Here is a 20817-nt window from a genome sequence, read left to right as displayed (position 1 = left end):
GGACCCGTTTCCTTCTGAGTCCTCTTAAACATCCCACCTTCCCGGGGCGCCTGGGGGACTCAGTCAGTTACGTGTCCGGCTCTTGATCTTGGCTCCGGTCATGGTCTCATCGTTCGTGAGTTTGAGCCCCACATTGGGCTCCTTGCTGACAGCATAGAGACTGCTTGGGATTCTCTCTCTCCCCCACTCTCTGCCCCCCCCCCACTCGTTCTCTCCTTTCCTCTTTCAAAATAAATCAATAAACTTAAAAAAGAAAAATCTCACCTTTCCTACTTGCAGCAGGCAGTGAGCCCTTAATCTCTCCTTTGCCATCATTTATGTTCGGAGCCCTTGGCTCTGGGCTGGCCCGGGTCAGTGCAGGTGTCATGGCCTCCCAGCCGCTGTCACATTAGAGACCCCTGGCTTGCAACAGGCTCACGGTGCTCACCATAAAACACTGCACCTCGGGGCTCCTTGCAGCCACGTGACTGAGTTCTGGCCAGGAGTTGGAGCAGAGGTGATGGTGCGGCCTCTGAGTGGCCCCTTCAAGCCTGGGCAGTGCCCTCCCTCACACTGGGGCGCAGCCAGAGGCCAGCCCGCTCGGTTTTGTGCCCTAGTGAGGGCCAGGCCCCACTTCATCCTGCCTACGGCTGGGAACCAGCCCTCTGCTCCCCACCTGTCCGGAGACACCATCAGCTGAGGACAGGGTCCTTGTCCACAGTCACGGCCCCTGGGGTCCCTGCGTGGAGACCAGGCCCGGCCCTCGCCCTTGCTCCAGACACCCCCACAGGGCCGTTACAGCCTCCGAGCTCCCTGCAGGGTCGGCTGAGACCTGTGAGTGAGGCTGAATGAGGGCGCAGATGTCCCCTCTGCCTGGCAGTGCCTGGGGACCCCTGCTGGGGAATAAGAACAACACTGGGAGACTCAGAGAGTGATCGTGAGGAGGTACCTGAACCGCACGTGACAGAGGCAGAAAGAAACCTCACGTCTGCTGTTCTGGTTTTCTCTGTTGGTGTTAATACACCAGGCCGCACACGCGCACAGGCAGCCGGCGCACTGAGTCCCTGTCACCGCGTGCACCTTCAAGGCTCCTGCACCCAGAGGGCCGTGCTTTTCTCACATGTGCACTAAGACATCTCACGGAGAGGCTCGTGCCCCACACGCCGCATGGCCTTGAACACTCGAGGGAGAAGACGAGGAGGGCCCCCGCCTGCCAAGGGCACGATCAGCACAGGGTTGGGAAGGCAGGTGAAGCTGGTCACCGCACGAACAGGTAGCCAGGAGAGTAGGAAGTCCTTATGTGGAACTTCCTACAGAAATGCATCTCGCCCGGGAAACAGGCGGTTCACGCAGGACCACTGCGGGCCTGCAGCGGCAGGGGGTTTACAGAGAGCACGCAGCGGGTCTGAGTGGGTCTCGGCACGGATGAACCCGGCGGCCGTTAAGAGGCCCTGGACGACGCGATGCACGCCAGCGTGTTCAGGATCCTGCTCATCTGAAAGATCTTGATGTTAGGGATCAGTCACCAAGTTATCACCAATAAATGTATTTTACACTGGTTACACAAACAGATACGTAAAATGGGGCGACGCTGGAGCGATTTCTGCAACACTGCTAAGCGTGCACCACGGCCAGCAGGTGCAGAGGGCGCCCGATCTTGAGCACCTGCAACAGGGCGAAGTGAACGGGGCCAGCGTGTCTGATCGCCACCTGCTTGCTGGGCACCAGGCCTCGGGAGGGAAGAAGCATTGTTCTGTACCTGGCGGGCCCCTCGGACTCCCGTCTTCGCAGAGGTACTCCGTGAACGGGGATGGTCCCTGAGTTAGGGGGCGCCTCTGAGAAGCTGCCTGTCTGAACCGAACAGACCAGAACTGGCTCCGGTTCCGTGGACAGCGGTCTCGGGCTCCTCCCTGGTCTTGGGCGTCCGTTCTTGCCATTTCTGTGAACCTGAAGCTTGGGCGTGCTCGTAGCTCCAAAGGTCAGTGCTGTGGCTATCGTTCGGAGGATGCCTTTGGCTCCTGCAGCCACGCTGCCCTCAGCAGCGGGAAAGCCTGGGAGTTCATATCACCCCAGGCAGCCCTTCGCCAAGATGTGGGCATCCTGTGGGGCCTCCTTCCCTCCTGTCCTGCCTCCCCCACACCCGTGCCTGTTTCTCCAGGGGACGGGCACTCCTAGTAATCACCTGCCAACAGATCTTCAGGTTAGGTTCTGCTTCTGGGCAACTTGTACCAAGAGAGAAGATCCAGGTAAGCGTCCAGGATGTCCACACAGAGGGGGCAGCTCTGTGCAGTTATAAAAAACCCCAGCAGCAGCAGCAGCTACTGATTTGGGGACACCTTGACAATACATTGTTGAGTGAAAAACGCAAGGCGCCTAGAGCGGATACAGGCTCCCTATTTCTTGAAAGGGGAAGGCAGTACTTCCATGGTATGTGTTTGCATCTCCATCCAGAAAACCAGCAGGAATTAAGATGCTAAGAAAAGTGCCTAGGTCGGTGAGGGGCACAAGTGTGCGTGTGCGACTGTCTACAGGGTTAGATCACCGAGTCACGTGCGTTTCCACCAGCCCAGAAGGTAGCATACAGATCCCTGGGCCCCACTGACCAAGGAGCCCGGGTGAGGAGCCAGCCTCCTGAAAGGCTCCACAGCTGGCCAGTGCTCCGCCAGCCATGGGGATGCTGTTCTGGATGATTTCATCAAGAGGTCTGAACAAAACCCAACCACTAGCCAGCAGCTGAACACCCAGGTGGTGCTGTTTTCCGGGACACACGCCAGCCCGCGCTGGAAACGCGACTGAAAGCCTCCTTTCATTCCCGGTGACCCCCCGATGGCGCGTGTGAGCTGGGGGCTCCCGGCTGGAAATCAACCGCCTTCGCTGGCCCCCGTGGCCCCTTCAAGCCCAGGGCTTGCGCCGCATCCCTGTTGCCGCGGCAACAGCAGACACGATGGTTTCTGCGGAGTTCGGATCTATAAATAATTCCTACATCAGTCGTCGTGGCGTGAACGGGGTGGGCTCGGCAGGGCGGTTCGTGGTGGTGGCAGCCGGGTCGTCATTTGCGGGACACGGCCACGCTCGGGAAGCCAGGTCGCAGCCTGCCAGTCTGTCTGAAGCCCTGTTCTCTGCAGCTGGGCAAGGACAGCCTCGCCCCATCCCACAGGCTTTCTGCTTCCGAGAACAGACCTGGGGCTGTTCCGTCCCCTCCGTGAACCCCAGGGATGTTCAGACCCCAACGGGCTGCACCACGGCAGGGTGGCGGGGTGTGTGTTAAAAATCCGTTCCGGCGATTCGGGGACTGAGGAAGGCTCAGGGGAGCACCCGCATGGATCTCAGTGTCTCTGAGCTGGCAAGGACGATACGTCTTTGTGCCTTGTGCCGGGGGAGCTCTGGCGGAACAAGGGGACTGGGGTCTGCGGGTGTGGGTTCTAGTCTGTCTGGCTCCCTCTGTGCCGGAAGCAACGCTGTCCGTGTTTTGAGGATGCTCTTCCCCACCAGCCCTCTTTTTTTTTTTTTTTTTTTTTTTTTTTTATTTATTTTTTATAACAGTGTTGCCAGGGAAGGACTCACATTCACAAACCGGGGCTGAGGAGGTGGGGTTTTGGCTAAGTCGTTTGAAAATCAAGCCGATTCGAGACCTTTGCTCTGTGATGAGAGTGAGCTCCGCAGCGGGACACCTAAAGGTCCCCGGCACGTGGCCTGCTGCGTGGTGTAGCGGCAGGGCGCTGCCCTGACACACCCTGGGCAGGTGCACGACGGCGTGCTCCCGGGGGCGGTTCTGCGTCTGAGGCCCCTGCTGTCTGAGGCGCCGGCATGCGTGTGCCAAGGCACGTTCCATGGGCGTGCGGGAGCGCCGTTCCGCGCAGCTCTGTTTACTACAGTGAAGACCGGGAAGGGCCTCACGTCTCTCTGGAGCTAGGAGCGGATAAATCCAGCTTGGTGCCCAAATACCAACAAGCAGCACACAGTTAGAGGAAAGGAAGGTGGTGGGGGGGGGGTTGTCTGTCCAAGACACATGGAGGGCACCTGGGGGGCTCAGTCGGTGGGGCCTCGGACTTTGGCTCAGGTCATGATCTCGCAGTTTGTGAGTTCGAGCCCGGAGTCGGGCTCTGTGCTGACAGCTCGGAGCCTGGAGCCCGCTAAGGATTCCGTGTCTCCCTCTCTCTCTGCCCCTCCCTTGCTCACACTTTGTCTCACTGTTTCTCAAAAATAAATAAATGTAAAAAAAAAAAATTAAGAACAAGACACGTGGATGCTTCTGTTCCTCTAAGAAGAAATGCGTAGTGTATTGTCAACACACACCTGTGTATGGGCACACACAGGTGCAGACACACATCCTACCTGTGCACGTACACACATGCGTGTGCATAGAGGCTACTTCTGAAAACAGACACAAGAAACATGACTTGGCTTAGCTCTGGAAAGGCGGGTCTGGTACCCTGAAGGTTTGTGGTAGAAGAAGGTCTTTTCCTTGCATACCTCTCTGCAGTGTTTGGGTTTTGTTTTGTCATTTGCATACATTAACTTTCCAATTTAAAAAAAAAAAAAGATGAATGGAAGAAAAAGAAAGAGAGTAGTAGGGGAGGCAGGAATCTTCATTCTGGCTTCCAGGGGTGTGTGGCTGGGAGGGCAGAGGACAGGGGCCCCAGCACGGTTTCAGTCTGGGACCCAGGACGGGCAATGAAAATGCAAATCAGGTCTGAGAGTGTTTTTCTCGGCCTGTGTCAGCCCCTGGGCTGTTAGCAAAAGCTTCCTGGAGGGCAAAGAGCAAACTGTGAATTGGTTTCCCCCCTGACTGAGTGGAGTGGGGGCTGGGGCTTCAGATTCTGGAGAAGCTGAGTGAAGGGAGGCAAGCGCTCTCCACACGGCGGCACCAGGCACCCCCCTGCCCCAGCGCAGCCGCGGCCCACGGGCCTGCACACTGACCTAGTGCCGGCGAATGAATGAACGGAATGAGGAAGCGTGTCCTTCACACTTCTAAAGTGAATGCAGGTCCCAGGTAGCCGGGCCTCAAGAACTAGTGTCTGTCTGACCCACTGGGCTCGCGGCGAGGGAGAACTCACGTCAGCGGTGAAGGCCCGAGGGCCAGAGTCGCCGGACACGGAAAACATGGGAAGGAACCCTCTTTACATGGAAGTGCAGACTTCCAAAATGCTTTTGCGTCTCCAGGAAAAAAAGATGGGAAGAGGGGTGGGGTTGGTTGGGACGTGGGCTCAGGGGCGTGGACCTCGTGGACATAAGATCTCCATGCTCCTCAGCCGCAGCGGTGCTGGGACAGGCGGGAATGACCGTGACTCAGGGTCCTCGTGCTACGAGGGATGTCCCCGGGTCTCAGGTGATTTCCCAGGAGGCAAGAGCAGTTTCCCAAACATCAGGAACATGTTTTTAAAATGCAGATATTGGGGGCGCCTGGGTGGCTCAGTCGGTTGTGCGTCCGACTTCGGCTCAGGTCATGATCTCGCGGTCTGTGGGTTCGAGCCCCACATCGGGCTCTGTGCTGACAGCTCGGAGCCTGGAGCCTGCTTAGGATTCTGGGTCTCTCTCTCTCTGCCCCTCCCCTGCTCGCACTCTGTGTGTGTCTCTCTCTCAAAAATAAACTTAAAAAAAAATGCAAATATTGGGCCCCACCATCCGAGAGGCAGATTCTCAGGTGGGCCTCAGGAAGCTGTGTTTGAAGGGCCACGAGTGACCGAACCCCCAGGCTAGCACAGCAGGGCTCATGCACCCCAAGGCGTTCGCAGGATAATCTGCTGGCAGCGCACGAAGAAACCATCATCCTTTCCACTCTGATTCATCTCATCTCTTTGAGGCTTCTCACTCGTGTTTGATGACGTGCATACGCCAGCATCATACACAGACCCTCGCCTTCTAAATGATGAAGCGACAGCGGCCAGCCCTTACGCTGCCTGCCCTGCGCCAAGCCTCTCCCAGACACACACTCCCTTACTCCACACAACTGGGAGAGATGTTACTACCCCTGCTGTGGACAGAACCGTGGCCCCACCCACATGTCAAAGCCCTAACCCCCAAAATGGTTGAATTTGCAGCAAGGTAATGACAAAGATGAGATGAGGTCCTACGGGGAGCCCTGACCCGAGAGGATCAGTGTCCTTGTCAGAAGAGACGTCACAGAGCACGCTTGCTCCCTCCATCGTGTGGGGACATGATGAGAGGGCGGAGGCCTGTGAGCCAGAGTCCTCCCCAGAAACCTTGATCTTGGACTTCTGGCCTCTAGAACGGTGAGACAAAGTCCGCTATTTAAATCACCCAGGGTGTGGTACTTTGTTAAGGCAGCCATGGGCGCGAGCACCCCCCATTGTGCAGGTGGGAAAATGGGGGTATGAGGAGGTCAAGGAGCGTGGCCAGGACAGCAGGCTGGGGGTGGGGGGGGGGGTTGGGACTTGCATCCAGAGAGTGTGGGTGAGGAGCCCAGGCTTTTAATTATATATAGTGGAGTATGCTCTCTCTCCTTTCTAATATTTATTTACTTATTTTGAGAGAGAGAGAGAGGCAGGGGTGGGGGGAAGAGAGAGAGAGTGAGAGAGGGAGAGAGAGAAAGAGAGAGAGAGAGAGAGAGAGAGAGAGAGAGAGAGAGAGAGAATCCCAAGCAGGCTCCTCGCTGTTAGCACAGAGCCTGATGTGGGGCTCGAACCCACGAACCAGGAGACCACGACCTGAGCCGAAACGAAGAGTCAGACGCCTAACAGACTGAGCCACCCAGGTTGACGTTCCTTTTTTTTTTTTAACCTCATATTGGAATATGTTAGAAAAAGTCTAGAAACTACCAGATTAGAAAGAAAGCATGTGAGAATCTGTACTATGCAGAATACCCTCCCCCAGTGACGCCCACATCCCAGGCTCCGGAACCTGTGAATATTTACCTCACTTGGCAAGACAAACCCTGTAGATGTGACGAAGGATGTCAAGGCGAGGAGACTGTTCTGGATGATTCAGGCAAGCCCTAAATGCAACCCCGATTGTCCATATGAGAGGCAGGCAGGGGGGTGAGATGGGGCTGCTGGCCAGGAAGATGGGGGCAGTGCACAGGCCAGGGAGCGTGGCACCTCCAGAAAGTGGGGAAAGCAAGAGAAGGAATTTTTCTCTAGAGCCTCTGGGAGAACCAAGGGCCTGCAGACCATTCTAGACTTGTGACCTCTGGAACTCTACAACAATTGTGCAGTTTCCAGGCACTAGGTGGGTGGTAACTCGTGACGATGGCAGTGGGAAACTCTTTAGAGTAAAGTCTGCAGATTTTGGGGGAGGTTATCAAGGGGAGCACACGGTTGGAGAAGGTGATTCTCAGCATGGAGCTGTGGCCTCTCAGTATGCTGGCCTGCGTACCTGCTCTTTGGCAACGTGACTGCAAATCTGCAAAGGACTTTGGCTCGCACATTGCGGCGGACGTGATGTGCGACCTTTGACCTCAGTCTCAAGGGCCCCTGTGGTCCCTGTTCCCGCTCTCTCCGATGGCCGCGAGGAGACCCAACCTGCCTATGGAGGATGAAGCAAGGCCACGCAAGCAACATCACCCACCGTGGCCGCACCCGTCTCTGACCACGCAGATCACTACAGCCACGTGAGGGGTCCCACACCGTCCCACAGAAGAATTACCCACTGCGCCCAGCCCAAACTGCCCTGCCTGAGGATAAGGAACATGCAAATGGTGGAACCAGATCCCACTCTGCCTCTTCCGCCCCCATAGCCTCCCTCGCTCCTACTAGGTTCAATAACAACGCCAGAGTGAACCCCCTTTCAACCCGTCCAACTTGACCACAACTGTCGAAGGTAGTTAATCGCAGTATCACCATTTTACAGTCAAGAAATTGAGGCAGAAAGAGGTTAACGGTCCTGCCCGAGATCCAAAAGCCAATGAGAGGAGGGAGCGGGCTTTGAACCCAGATTTATCTAACACGGGACCCACTGTCACCGCGGCTTCTTGCTAGTTGTTCCACTCACTCGTTCATCCAAGACAAGTTTATCGAGAGTCTTCTATGTCCAGTGCTTAGAAAGATGAACAAAAGAGACGCGGTCCCTCTGTGAATAGCTATTCAAATAAAGAGCCGCCGTCCATAGTGATCCTGGGCCTTGTGTTCCCTTCAGTGATGACCGTGGGGTGAATGTGACAGTGGCCGTTTGTTCCGAGTATAAACTAGGATTGTGCTCAGCTGTAACAGAAAACCTACCCCCATGGCTTGTCCAGCTAAGGTCTAATTTTTCTCAGAAGACCCTGAAGACAAGAGTCCTGGGTCGACACAGCAACAGCGTGGCATCATCTGTGTCCTTCTGCTATGCTGTCCATTCCCGTCGTGGGGTTGACAGCCACGGGCTTGGCTTCTGCCAAGCTCGTTGAGGTCACATGCCCACTCCTGGCCTGATCCCCGTGGCTGGAGAGACAGTGCATTACAAGTGGAGCACGGGCTTCCTTTACGGACAGAGGATGGGTTTTCCAGACAAGGGGGGAAGCCAGGAGCAGGGCAGGGGAGTTACAGGTTGTGTTTCCCAACAATATCTCCCAACCACATGCTCTTCTTATAGTAGGATTTTTCCACTCATCCCAAAAGAAGTGTGGACTAGATCTCTTTCCCTTGAGTTGGAGTGGACTTGTGACAATGGTGGGAGCAACTCTATCCCATATTTGGTGCAGGGTCATAAAGGTGATGTACCTTCCACCTGGTTCTCTTGGGATGCCTGCTCTTGGAAGCCAGCCACCGTGGAGAAGTCACATGTAAGTGCCTGAGTGAGGTCCCATCAGCCCTGTGAATGAGAGAACCTTCAGCCGATCCTGGCTCCCAGTCGCTGAATCGCCCTCAGGTGCTGAGCTGCCTCACGTGAATTCACATGGAGCACAGATGTGCTGTCCCTGCCAAGTCCTGCTCGGGTCACAGATCTGTCACCATAACGCATGCTTTTGTCTTTCTTCTGGTCACCGGGTTTGGGATAGTTTGTTAGGCGGCAGCATAAGCAGAACAAGACGTGAAGGATGTGCGTGTTCAACCAGATCCTCCCTTCTGGGGAGGTGAGGGCGAGAGCGCAACAGGTAGACGGAAACGGCAGCAGAAAGGTACAGAGACGCTTGCTGGCAGCTGAGCAAGGTCATCGGGTCTGGGTGTGCCTGTTCCTCGCAAACACGAAGGAATCTAAGCGGACCATTTGGTGGCAAGCTAGCTGTACTGGAAGAAACCCAGAGACGGTAGTTCTGGGAGCAGTAGAGGGTGAAGCAAGGGATCCGTGAGGCCAGCACCAGGAAAAGCTTGCTCCCCACCCGGTCGTGCCTCCTCTCCAACCAGGTGGAACCAGACCCACCCCCATTCTTGCTCCAGCTTTGGCCTTCGGCAGAACCCAGGGGGACAGGTGGCTCTGTGATGGGCTCTGTTCTTCCACCTCTTGTCTAAGTCATGCTGCTCACTTTCCATTCCCTTGGCTCTAGATTTGGGTTTAATTACTGGGCATTGCCTTGTTAAACTCTTTTATCATTTCTGATTATTTCTTTTCTGTAGATTCAAGGTTTTAATAATCGCGTCGTCTGAGAGTAATGATGGCTTTGTTTCTTGCTTTCCAACCTTGATAGTTTTTACTACTTTTCTCACTCCCCTATGCTGGTGACTCCCACCATACAACATCGAACAGAAACAAGAGTCGTCCTTGCCTCATCCCTGCTTTTAAAGACATGCCTCGAATGGGCACCGTGAAGAATTATATTTACTATAGCATTTTGGTAGGTGTGCTTTATCATATAAGAAAGTTTTTTTTGTTTTGTTTTTTTTAAGTAGGCACCATGCTCAAGGTGGGGCTTGAACTCATGACCCTGAGATTAAGAGTCATGTGCTCCACCAACTGAACCACTAAAGCTGCTGTTTTCTTTGCAGGAGGATTTGAGTTGACTGATCAATACCATCATTGGCTATAGGACTGTTCAGACTTTCTGCTTCTTTGTGAGTCGGTTTTGGCTGATATGTTTTTCCAACAATTCTTCCATTTCCCGATCGCTGCCTGAATTGGGGGGAGACTCCTTGACTGGCCAGCTCTAGGGCACAGTTCTGCCTCCCGAATCTGAAGGTGGTGTCTCTGAGTTGCCCCCAACCCTCTTCGGAACCCCAGTCTCCTCTCTGCCTATGTTGGCATCTGTATCGGGAGGATTCGGGCTGCAGGTAGCAGAATATTTGACTAAATATGGCTTGAACAACAGAGTGTCTTTACTGTTTAGTGGCCTACCAGTTAGGCCAGAGTCAGGCAACTTCGGGGGACAATACTGCCACTGAGGAGCCCGCCCCTTTCTTTCTGCCCCCGCACCCCATGCCTGGCACATTGGTCTACACACACAACATGACAGGTGCTATATAGTTGTAGGCATCAGGGCATCTCGTGCTTGGTGAGACTTTTTACAGGGGAGGAAAGCACCCCCACCCCAGGCCCTGTGGGCCACAGCCAGGCCCCTCCCTTCCGCCTCCACCGTGGGTGCCCAGACCTGAGGCTAAGAGCGGGAGGGGCTGCGGGGCAGAAAACCGTGTCTGACACAGCATCTCTGACACGGACTGTCCCACCTGACCCCTCCTGACCCCTCTGGCTTGTTGCCACCCAGGCCAGTCTGACAGAAAGTACTAGAACCTGTGGTGTGCCGGTTAATGGTTAACAACAGGCTCTCGGCGTGGAGGGAAGCCCTCCTATGAAGGGTTGCCGATTCCCAGGGTGTAAATACTCCCACTGGGTTGATTTCAAGCTACCAATCAGTGTCACTGACTGCAGAGCTGGGAAGAGATGTGCACAAGCCAGTGCCAGAGCGCCCCTCCCCAAAACCCAGCTGGATCCTACGGTTTTGAGCTGGCTCCTGCCCTGGCCAGAGAGGAACGATTAAGGCATCGAAGGGGCTGCCCTCAGACAAATGAGAGACCACACGTTGAATACCTACTATGGGCTAGTCACGTACAAAACACTCTCTTGATTCCTTGAAACTGCCCATCTGCTCGATGAGGACACAGATGCAGAGAGGTTAAGGTACATGGGGACTCATGGAATTGGATCCGAAGCCGGGCTTGTCCCATCCGTGTCCTTCCACCCCAGACAAAGGCCAGATTCGGAATAGAGCCAGCTAGTTCTCATCCAGTACCTACCACGTGCTGGGGGTAGTGCTCTTACAGGGGAGCACCGTTTGTAATAGCCCAGGATGTGGGGGATCCATCAAGCGATAAATGGATAAACCAAGTGTGGTCTGCCAGAGCAGTGGAGTATCATCCAGCCACAACAAGGAAGGAGGTCCTGACAGGCTACGGTTGGGGACGAGCCCCTGAGACACGATGCCGAGTGAAAGCGGCCAGTCATAAAGGACCGGCTGTTCCAGGGTTCCACTTACGTGCAGTGTCCAGAAGGGGTGCATCTACAGAGAGAGAAAGTAGATCTGCTGTTGCCGGGGGCTGAGGGCAGGGGGTGGGGAGTGACTGCTGACGGAAATGGGGCTTCTTTCGGGGGTGACGAAAACGTTCGGGAAATAGGTAGTGATGATGGCTGCACGACTGTCTGACTATCCTAAAAAGCACTGAATTGTAAACGAACGAAGGGCAGGATTAACTGAAAAGAAATTCTCCCACCCCCACCCCCCTCCCAGGCTGAGGCCCGCTACAAAGCTGTCGTGATCACCAAGCCGGACTTGCCTAGTCGCCCGGGTTCTGGGCTAAGGAAGCACTTCACATGCATCTTTCCCACGAAGTACTCTCAACCACCTTACAGGTGGGTGACATTCTTAACCCCATTTCACAGGTGGGAAAACCGAGGCTCAGAGAGCAATTAAGCAACTGGCTTGATAGCACACAGGCAGTTGACAGCAGAGCCAGGACTCCGATCCGGGTCTCTCTGGCTTCAAAGTTTGTGTTCCCAACGCTTCACTGCCTTAAAGTGAGGTCAGGGTTGCCGGGGGATCCTTCTTTCCTCCTTCCAGGATGTTACTTCCGGTGACTCCACAGCTCACGAGGCTGCTTAGCCTAGAAGCAGCCCCCCCACCCCACCCCCGCCTTCTCAGCAGGAAGGACCGAGTGTTGGAAGGAAGGGCCCTCTGTTGCCAGAAAGCCTGTGCTAAGGTGACCAGGTATCTGCTCTGACGCTCAGTTCAGTGGCCGTGTGACCCCGGTAAGCCTCATCCCATCTCTCAGCCTCATTTTGCTTACCTTAAAACATGAGGGACCCCAAACATCAGTGGCCCTCAATAGGGGCACTGCTGCCCCCTATGGAGCATTCTGGAAATTTGCAGGGGATCCATGAGTGGGACAGTCCCCCAAGAACCTCCTCCACTTCCCAGTGCCCCACCAGACCGTCATGTGGATGAACAATCCTCCTGTAGTTTGTGGGTCTAGAACCTGCCTCCGTTTTCTGTCTGTCTGTCTTTCACGGAGCTGTCAAGACGCTGGGTCATCTGGGACTGCGACTACCACGCGGTCAAGGGGAAACTGTCACCTCCATTTGGACTTTGCCGAGAGTTGCTCACCGTTTCGGAAAATCGCATTGCCAGCAGCAATGCCTTCGTGGTGTTTGAGCCTCTGTGGGACACACCTGTGTCACCGACATTCTCTCTGTGGTGCAAGCCTCTGGCCATCACGTTGTCTAGTGTGGTCAGACCCAAACATTTACCTTCGAGATCCATGTTGTTTTATTTTAGATGACTTTTCCTTTATGTTACAGTTAAGGCCTCATAGTGATTTTTTTTTTTTTTTTTTGCAACTGGTGTGTAGATAGATTACGTTTTCTATGAATTTCATTTCAAAATAAGAAAGGGAGCATGAAAAAAAAAATAGGTCTGGGGGCCACTGAGCTATGTCTGATTTCTTCAGATCCCTTCCAGCTTTTAAATAATTAAACCTGACCTCAGAACACTTTTTCCAGAATTCTAATAAAACCAAGTGCCTGGTGCTTTTCAAACATTTCCAAAAACATCACCGCATCACAGTGGCCCAAGTGCACGCAGAAGCTGACTTCAATTAACTGCCCTCGTGGACTCTGAGAGGCTGGCTGTCTTCCGTCCCCTGGCTGAAAACCACCCACCCCATCTGCAACCTGTGCTCACCGCCCATTTGACTCGTCTATTTGCTTTTCGCCCCAAGAGAGAAAAAAGCCAATACCCCAAACTCAAAATCTTTCTTATGCCATTTCTTTGTGCTTGGACTAGTCGGTGCTTAACCGGAATGTTTACTGAAAGAGCAAAATAAAATAATAAATAGAGCTCCAAGGAAATCTTTGGTGACAAATTTTGCTGTGCTTGAGTGAGTTGATGCCATGTGACATTCCTTCCTATTAATTATTTCTCTCAGGCTTATCTCCCCTCATCTCTTCTCGAGCTTATTATGTTTTAGCGGCAGCTAGCACAACGGCTTGGGTACCGCCTTTCCCATCTGCGTGGAACAGAATGTTCTCAACGGCCGGTGTCAGGGACGCCACGCAGAACCGGCAGATGTGGCAGGGAGCGGGGAAAAAAGCAAAAATGAGGAGGCGAAGAGCGGAATCGACCGAAGCCAGGCGGGGGACAGACTGCAGTGAGGGGATACCCTGTGTTGAACAGCGCCCCCCAACATCCGCCTCTCCCTGCGACCTCAGAATGTAGCCTTCTTTGGAAACAGGGTATTTGCAGGAGGTCACACTGGATCGGGGTGTGCCCTAAAGTGGGCCCTCGTCTTGCAAAAAGAGGACAGGACACAGACACAGAGTGGAGGCCAGGTGGCAACAGAGGCAGAAATTGGAGAGACGCGGCCACCAGCCCAGGGATGCCTGGAGCCCCAGGAGCTGGAAGAAGCAGGAAGGACACACCCCTGATGCCTCCTGTGGGAGCCCGGCCCTGTCCACACCGTGATTTCAGACCCCAGCCTCTAGGACCAGGAAAATACATTTCTAGTGTCTGAAGCCCTCCAGCTGGTGGCAGTTTGTGTGGCAGCCACAGGAAACCCATCCAGGGCTCAGGTTGGAAAACCAGGAAGGTAAGTATCACGGACTGCATGTCTGTGTCTCTCCCAACTCTTATGTCAAAACCCCACCCCCCATGTGACGGTGTGAGGAGGCGGGGCCTTCAGGAAGGAGTCAGCAGGGGGCCCGCTCCCCCAGCTCTGCCCCCCCCCCTCCCGTGAGGTCACCAGGGCCCCACCATGCCGCACTCTGCCTCCATAACTAGGGGAAACACATGTGGGGTTTATAAGCACTCCCCGCCCCAGTTCGTGGTATTTTATGGTGGCAGCCCGAGAAACTAAGATAATAAGTAGCTGGTCCCTGTCCCCTCCACCTAGCCATCGACTGCAAAGTTGAATTTGAGAACACGAGGGGCGTGTGGGGCCTCGTGCCTTGCTGGACGATGGGTGCTAAAGCTGATTCCCTGAGCCCTGGGTGTTACGTCAGCCCCAGCTGGGTGAGCCCCTTCCGTCTCCCCACGGGGGATCCTTGACAGCAACAGAGGCTGGCATTTACTGCATTCTTACCATGATCCTGGCACTGATCGGTGAAAACTATGAATACTGACATCTGTATCTGATTGATAATTCTATTAATAAGTAGATATGTATATTCTATATTTTATCCTCAAAACAAGACACCTGTAAGTTGTAAGACACACTGTTCTGTTCTATACTCTTTCGGATGAAAGACGCGCCCAGTTCAACACATCCTCAGTTGCAAACACATCCCCATTTTAGAGACGTTAATACGTGAATCCTCGAATCGATGAAACGTGGTGTTATTGTCGCCCCTACTTTATGGCTGAGACAATCGCGACTAAGGTCACACCACTAGTAAAGAGCAGAGCCAAGATGAAAGCCGTTGGAAGGGTGGCTCTCCGGCCACACTGCATCTCCCACAGGGAATACTACCAGCTCTACAGCTGAGTGTCTTAGGCTGAGTCTCCTGGCTATCACTCAGTAGCCATTCTCTCTCTTCTTTAGCACTACAAACCTTGAGTTTCAGTGGGCACATGGTCACTGGCTAAGAACTACATTTCCCAGCCTCCCTAGCAGCTAGCTGGGGCCATGTGACTAAGTTCCGGCCAATGGGATATAAGCAGAAGACACGAGTAAACCTTCTGGACCTTGTCCTTACAAGGAAGAGGGGGTGCCCTTTACGTCCCGTTTCTTCCCTCTTTGCCCTGGCTGGAATGCAGGCGCACTGGCAGGAGCTGGAGCAGCTGTCTTAGATCTCAGCATAGAAACTACATATTGGGGTTGGCAGAGAAATAAGATAATGACTTTTATTTTTTAAGATTTTATTTAAAAAAAAATTGTGTAATGTTCATTTAGTTTTGAGAGAGAGAGAGAGAAAGAGACAGAGTGCGAGCGGGGGAGGGGCAGAGAGACAGGGAGATGCAGAATCTGAAGCAGCTCCAGGCTCTGAGCCATCAGCACAGAGCCCGACGCAGGGCCTGAACTCACTGACCTCGAGATCATGACCTGAGCTGAGGTCGGACGCTTCTCCGACTGAGCCACCTGGATGCCCCTGAGATTTTATTTTTAAGTGATCTCTACACCCAACGTGGGGCTCGAAGTCACAACCCTGAGATCAAGCGTTGCATGCTCTACAGACTGAGCCAGCCAGTTGCCCCGACAGAGTAACAAGATAAAAACATCACCTAGAGTTGTCATATTAGCCTGAATTGTTTCGTCTTGGGCAGTTGTGAAAGGAAAAAACTTCTCCCTTGTTTAATCCGCCGCTATTTTGGCCCCCATTCTAGCAGCCAAGAGGCAATCCTAATTACTACAGGCCATTACATGCCAGCTGCTGTCCTGGAGGCTCAGTCCTGGCCCTCCAGGAGTTTCGTGCTCACTAGGCAAGTGTGTAGACAAAACACCAAACACAATGCTAAGCACAGAGCAGGCCCTGGAAAAAGTCAGGTCCTCACGCAGGTGAGACACAGGTACCTCAGGTATCAGTTCGCATATCTTGGCATTCTGCTTTCTCCAAATCCTACCAAAGTATGGTAGGAAAAACTCTTTTTTCTGGGTTCCTCTCCCCAGCGACCCACCACATACACCTTAACAAAGAAATTGCTTTCTTGGTAGGGAGAGCAATTCAGAAGGGAGCTGCGGACCTGCCTGTATATTCCAGAACGGTTCCCTGTTTCATCCAATGGCCGCATCCCAATTTTCCTTCCTGAGCCACCGCTGGCCCACTCCCGGTGGTCCTGACCAGGCCGTCTTTGTACCCATCCTTCGCCAGGCCGGAGCGTGGCTCGTGACTGAGCCTAAGCAGCCAGGACTCCTCACCCCTCCGGCCACAACAACCCCATAGAGAGAAGACTCGTGCCCGAGCGGAATTAATCTGCATCTTGACTATGAACGGATGCTGGGTGTTGGCGGAGGGCAGATCTGGCACTCCTCAGCTGAGAGTTTGAGCTGTAGAGATCATGAAATCTACTGCAGCTGCTACGGCGATGCAACAAAATACCCCAGACCTACTGACAGAAGTCAACCGTTTACTACACTTATGGATTTGGTGGGTCACGACTAAACACGGTGTGGACCTTGCTTCTCCACAATGTCCGGGGCCTCGACTGCAAGTCTCAAAAGCTGGAGTCCGGAGTTAACTGCAGGCCCAGCCTAGCTCCTGTCGGCGGGGCCCTCAGGTCCTTTTCCACACGGGCCTCTTTCTGTGGTCTCCCCTCGAAAGCCAGCCTGGTACAGGCTTCCGTACAGCATGGTTGCTGCTTGCCAAGGGTGAGTGTCCCCAAAGAGAGCAAGGCAGCTGGAAGCTGCATGCCTCTTAAGACCTGGTCTCTGGAATCACATGTAACTTCCACCACTTTCTACTGGTTGTGGAAGTTCAAAGGGAAGTTCAAGGTCAAGAGGAGAGACCACAAACCCTACCTCCTGCTGGAAGTGTGTTAACGTCACATTTTATTTTACTTATTTTTTAAATGTTTATTTATTTTTGAGGGAGAGAATGAGACAAAGAGTGAGCGGGGGAGGGGCAGAGAGAGGGAGACAGAGAATCCCAAGCAGGCTCCATGCTGACAGCAGAGAGCCAGCTGCTGTCCTGGGCCTGCTCTGTGCTTAGCATTGTGTTTTGTGTTTTGTCTACACACTCGCTTAGTTAGCACAAAAGTCCTGGAGGGCCAGGACTGAGCCTCCAGGACAGCAGCTGGCATGTAATGGACCGTAGTAATTAGTATTGCCTCTTGGCTGCTAGAATGGGGGCCAAAATAGCGGCGAGGCTTGTGCTCACAAACTGTGAGATCATGACCTGAGCTGAAGTTGGACACTTAACTGCTTAACCCACTGAGCCACCTGGGGGCCCTTAATGTCACATTTTATGAGGGCATGTGGGATGGGATGTGTGCCTGGGTATCTACAAAACGAGGCCGACACAGAGCAAAGCAGAACAGAGAGAAGGAGAGCCCCTGGATCCAGCCGTACCTGAAGCTTGACTCACGGGGAGATTGTCTTTTCCAGTCAGTGAGCCAATGAACATTATTTTTGCTTTAGAGATTCACACTGAATCTCCATCACTTGCAGCCAAGAGAGTACCGAGTAACATACAGACAGGAAGCACTAAAATGCTTGGCTAAGGCAGGACTCCAGCCGTCAGCAGCATGAAGGACTAGCTGGTGCTTTGAAATGACATGTTTTCCTCTGCTCTTGGCTAACCAAAGTCCCCAGGCCAGCATCCCCAGTACGAATTTGCCACTCCCTTTAGAGGGCAAGAATGATGACAGTCAGTTTTTTTGTTTGGCTTGGGTTTAAGCAGCCAAAATGTTCCCTTTTGCCACGAGTGCAATGCAGGCTAGCATCTGGAAAGTGCTATCCAAATGACCCAGATCAAGGTGACTGTCAGCACAAGAGAGAGCAACCCCGGGGCCTGGAACATTCCTCCAGGCTGGTCGGTCCTGCAGGGAGATGCCAGGCCTCGGGCGGAGAGTGAGCACTGTAGCCGGCGTCTATCCTGTGCCAAGCACTGGTGTTCGCCCACCTTACTCCCAATCTTTACAGGAATCCTGCAAGGGAGGGCTCGTGTTACAAAGGAGGAAACTGAGGCAGAGAGAAGCCACACAACTTGCCCAAGATCCACACCAGGAAGCTGTGAAGACAGACATGTGGTTTTCTGACTGCAGAGCCCGAATTCTTTCATGCCAAGCTGGTGGGGCTGGGAGGAAACCGGGGCAGGGCCTTCTAGGCGAGGTGGACCGCATGCTTGACTCTGTGTGGGGAGGGAAGGCCAGCGAGCCTGTCCCGTGGCCAGAACAAGGAGGGGAGGGGCCCATCACGGCAGCAGATGCTGTCGACTGGGCTCGAGGGTGGTCAGCAGAGAGGCAAGGACTGGCGTCCTGCCAAGGCCATCCTTTGGTGACCTCTGTGTAAGTCGAGGCCTGGCCACTCTGAGCAGGGTTTCGGTTGCTGGTTAGTGGCTGTGGACTGGCTCCTGTTTGCCAGCCTCTCTGTTTGGTACTTGGCTGGGCAGACAGAAGTGAGTCACACCCCGGTCCTGCCTGAGCAACCCCCCTCCTTCCGCCTCGGGCGTGGGCTGCCTGCCAATCCAAAATAAGCAATGTGTGGCCTGAGGGGTCAAGATCTGGGAGGTGAAGGAGCCCCAGGATAGGAGCTCCTGCTGTGACACCCGCGAGCTTTCCAGGGTGGGCCCTGGCGGGGACCCTCGTCTTCATGGACCTGGTCCCGCTACACAGGACTGGCTGTGCCTCCGGTGAGCCACCTGGCCCTGTGCAAGTCCCTTCCTTTCCAGCTCTCAGTCGCTCATGTGCAAAATGGAGCAAACGGGCCCGCACCGCACCGCACCCTGACCTCCTCTCCCCCCAGGTGGTTATTGATCTCACTCCTGGATCCTGGGCGCTGTGCGGCTCCTGCCTGAGCCTTAATCCGTTATCCACCTTCCCCTTCTGTTCTGTAAACTAGCCCGTCTCCACCCAGTAACCCCCTCCCCTGAACCCCGGCCAGCAAGAGTCGATTTCTGTTGCTCGCAACCCCAAAACCCTGGGTGACAGACTGACCCAGCTGGGCATCACGCCCAGCCCCGCGTGGCCTGCCCCACACAACGGCCAACGTTCCGAGCGGGTGCAGCCTCGCCTCAAAGCCTGCAAAACGCTTTACCCGCTTGTGGTGGTGGCCGGAGCCCATGCGGTCTCCAGAGCCGGGCAAAAGGGACACGTGGGGGGGTGGGGCACGGACCCGACGAAGGAAGCAAGCGTGGCCTGGAAGCACCCTCACAGTCTGAGCGGGGCGCTTTCCAGAAGCGGGGCGTGGCCTCCTGTGTCAGAGCCGCTGGGGAAGGCAAGGCAGGAAGTGATTAATGCCGGCTGTGGGTGTGACAGCCGCCGCGGCTCATTGTTAGAGCAGAGCAAATGCGGCCCCCCTGCCCGCGCCCATGCCTGCTGCCTGCCCAGCCCTGCCCCGCGTCGAGTCCCCCTCCTCCCCTGGGGTGTACAAATCCACTGTGCCAGGCGCTTAAAAATAGCATCCTACCCAAAACGTGGGCATGAGACGGAACTCCAGAAAAGGAGAAAGCCTCTCCTCTCTTGCCTCGGAGCACGTGGACTGTGAGCGAGCTGTGCCTGGCGCTGACAAGGGGCCTCTCTCTGAGCCTTCTGTTCCGCGTGGGGAAGGGAAAGCCCCAGCCCAAAGCCAGCGCGGCGAGTCAACAGGACGGCTGCGCGGGGCATCACCCCTCTGACCCGGGGCCTCTCCGCACCCCGGGAAGGAGCCACTCGTCTCCGACCTTCCTCCCTAGAAGGTCACTGGAGGCTGGCTGTGACCTTGACCTCTCCATCCAGCTTCTGCCCTGTAGGGTCAGTGACCCACTTGAATGGATTTCCTGCCGTACGTTCTCTTTTGCAGCATTGTTGATAATAGCAGGAAACCAGAAGGAGCTAAAATGTCCAAAACTGGAGGTCAATTAAGTTAATTATGGCAAAGGCACCAAAGAGAACCACGTGGCCTGTAAGAAGGCATCTTTCAGAACGCCATGCTTTTTGGAGTCTGAGACGCTGTCATTTGTCACACGGATCGCCTATCTCATAACCCCCTTCAGGGGAGAAAAAGAGAGAAGTAGCTGGGATGTTTCTTTTGACAACGATTCTAAAACACATCCCTATTTCAGAAACATCAAAGTGTGGGAAAATATGCAACATGCTAAAATGTAATGATTTGCAGGAAATGGTCTTGATACATTTTTAAGTTTAAAAGAAGTGGGTTAAGCAACACCATGCCGGGTCTTAAGAAAAACTAGCACGCATATGCAGACACAGGCTGTGCTCATTCAGCAGTGATCTGAGCCCACGAAACACACACACACACACGTAGAAATAGGCTGGAGGGACACCTAACGAAAGCTAGCAGCGCGTGTCTCCGGGGACTGGGGCTGTGAACACCTTGGGGTTTCTTCTCCCTTGACGTTTTCTGTACTTTCCGATCTTTCGATTTCATAGTCAGGTGACTGAAATAGCGGTGGCTCCTGCTTCCGATCTCCCCTCCGTGTGTCCGGACTGACCTGTGCGGAACGCCCTCCAACTGGGACCCTTTCTGCTCTCACGACCACCTGTGGAGGCAGGAACCTTGCCACCACCATTCTGCTGGTTGGGAAACCGAGACTCCGACTGGGCAGTTTTCCTGAGGCCGCACAGCCTCTACGCGATGGAGCCCGGATTCAAGCTCCGGTCACACGATTCCAGAGCAGAGGCCCTTCAGCGTCTTCTGTGGACACTAAGCTCACCATGGGCCCTGCTTGTCAGTGCCACGGGCATCGAAGGACAGCGCCACCTCTGTGCTCACCAGGAGGGGAAGCCTTGATGTGGAGCCCAGAAAGAGCCCCTCGTGTCTACCCAAAGTCTAGAGCTGGGGCTCCCAGCCCCCTTGGTCCTGAGCCACGTGCATGTTTTGTGACATA

The sequence above is a fragment of the Panthera leo genome, chromosome E2 (genome assembly GCF_018350215.1).
Source record: "Panthera leo isolate Ple1 chromosome E2, P.leo_Ple1_pat1.1, whole genome shotgun sequence".
NCBI lineage: Eukaryota > Metazoa > Chordata > Mammalia > Carnivora > Felidae > Panthera > Panthera leo.
This window is presented reverse-complemented; position numbering follows the sequence as displayed.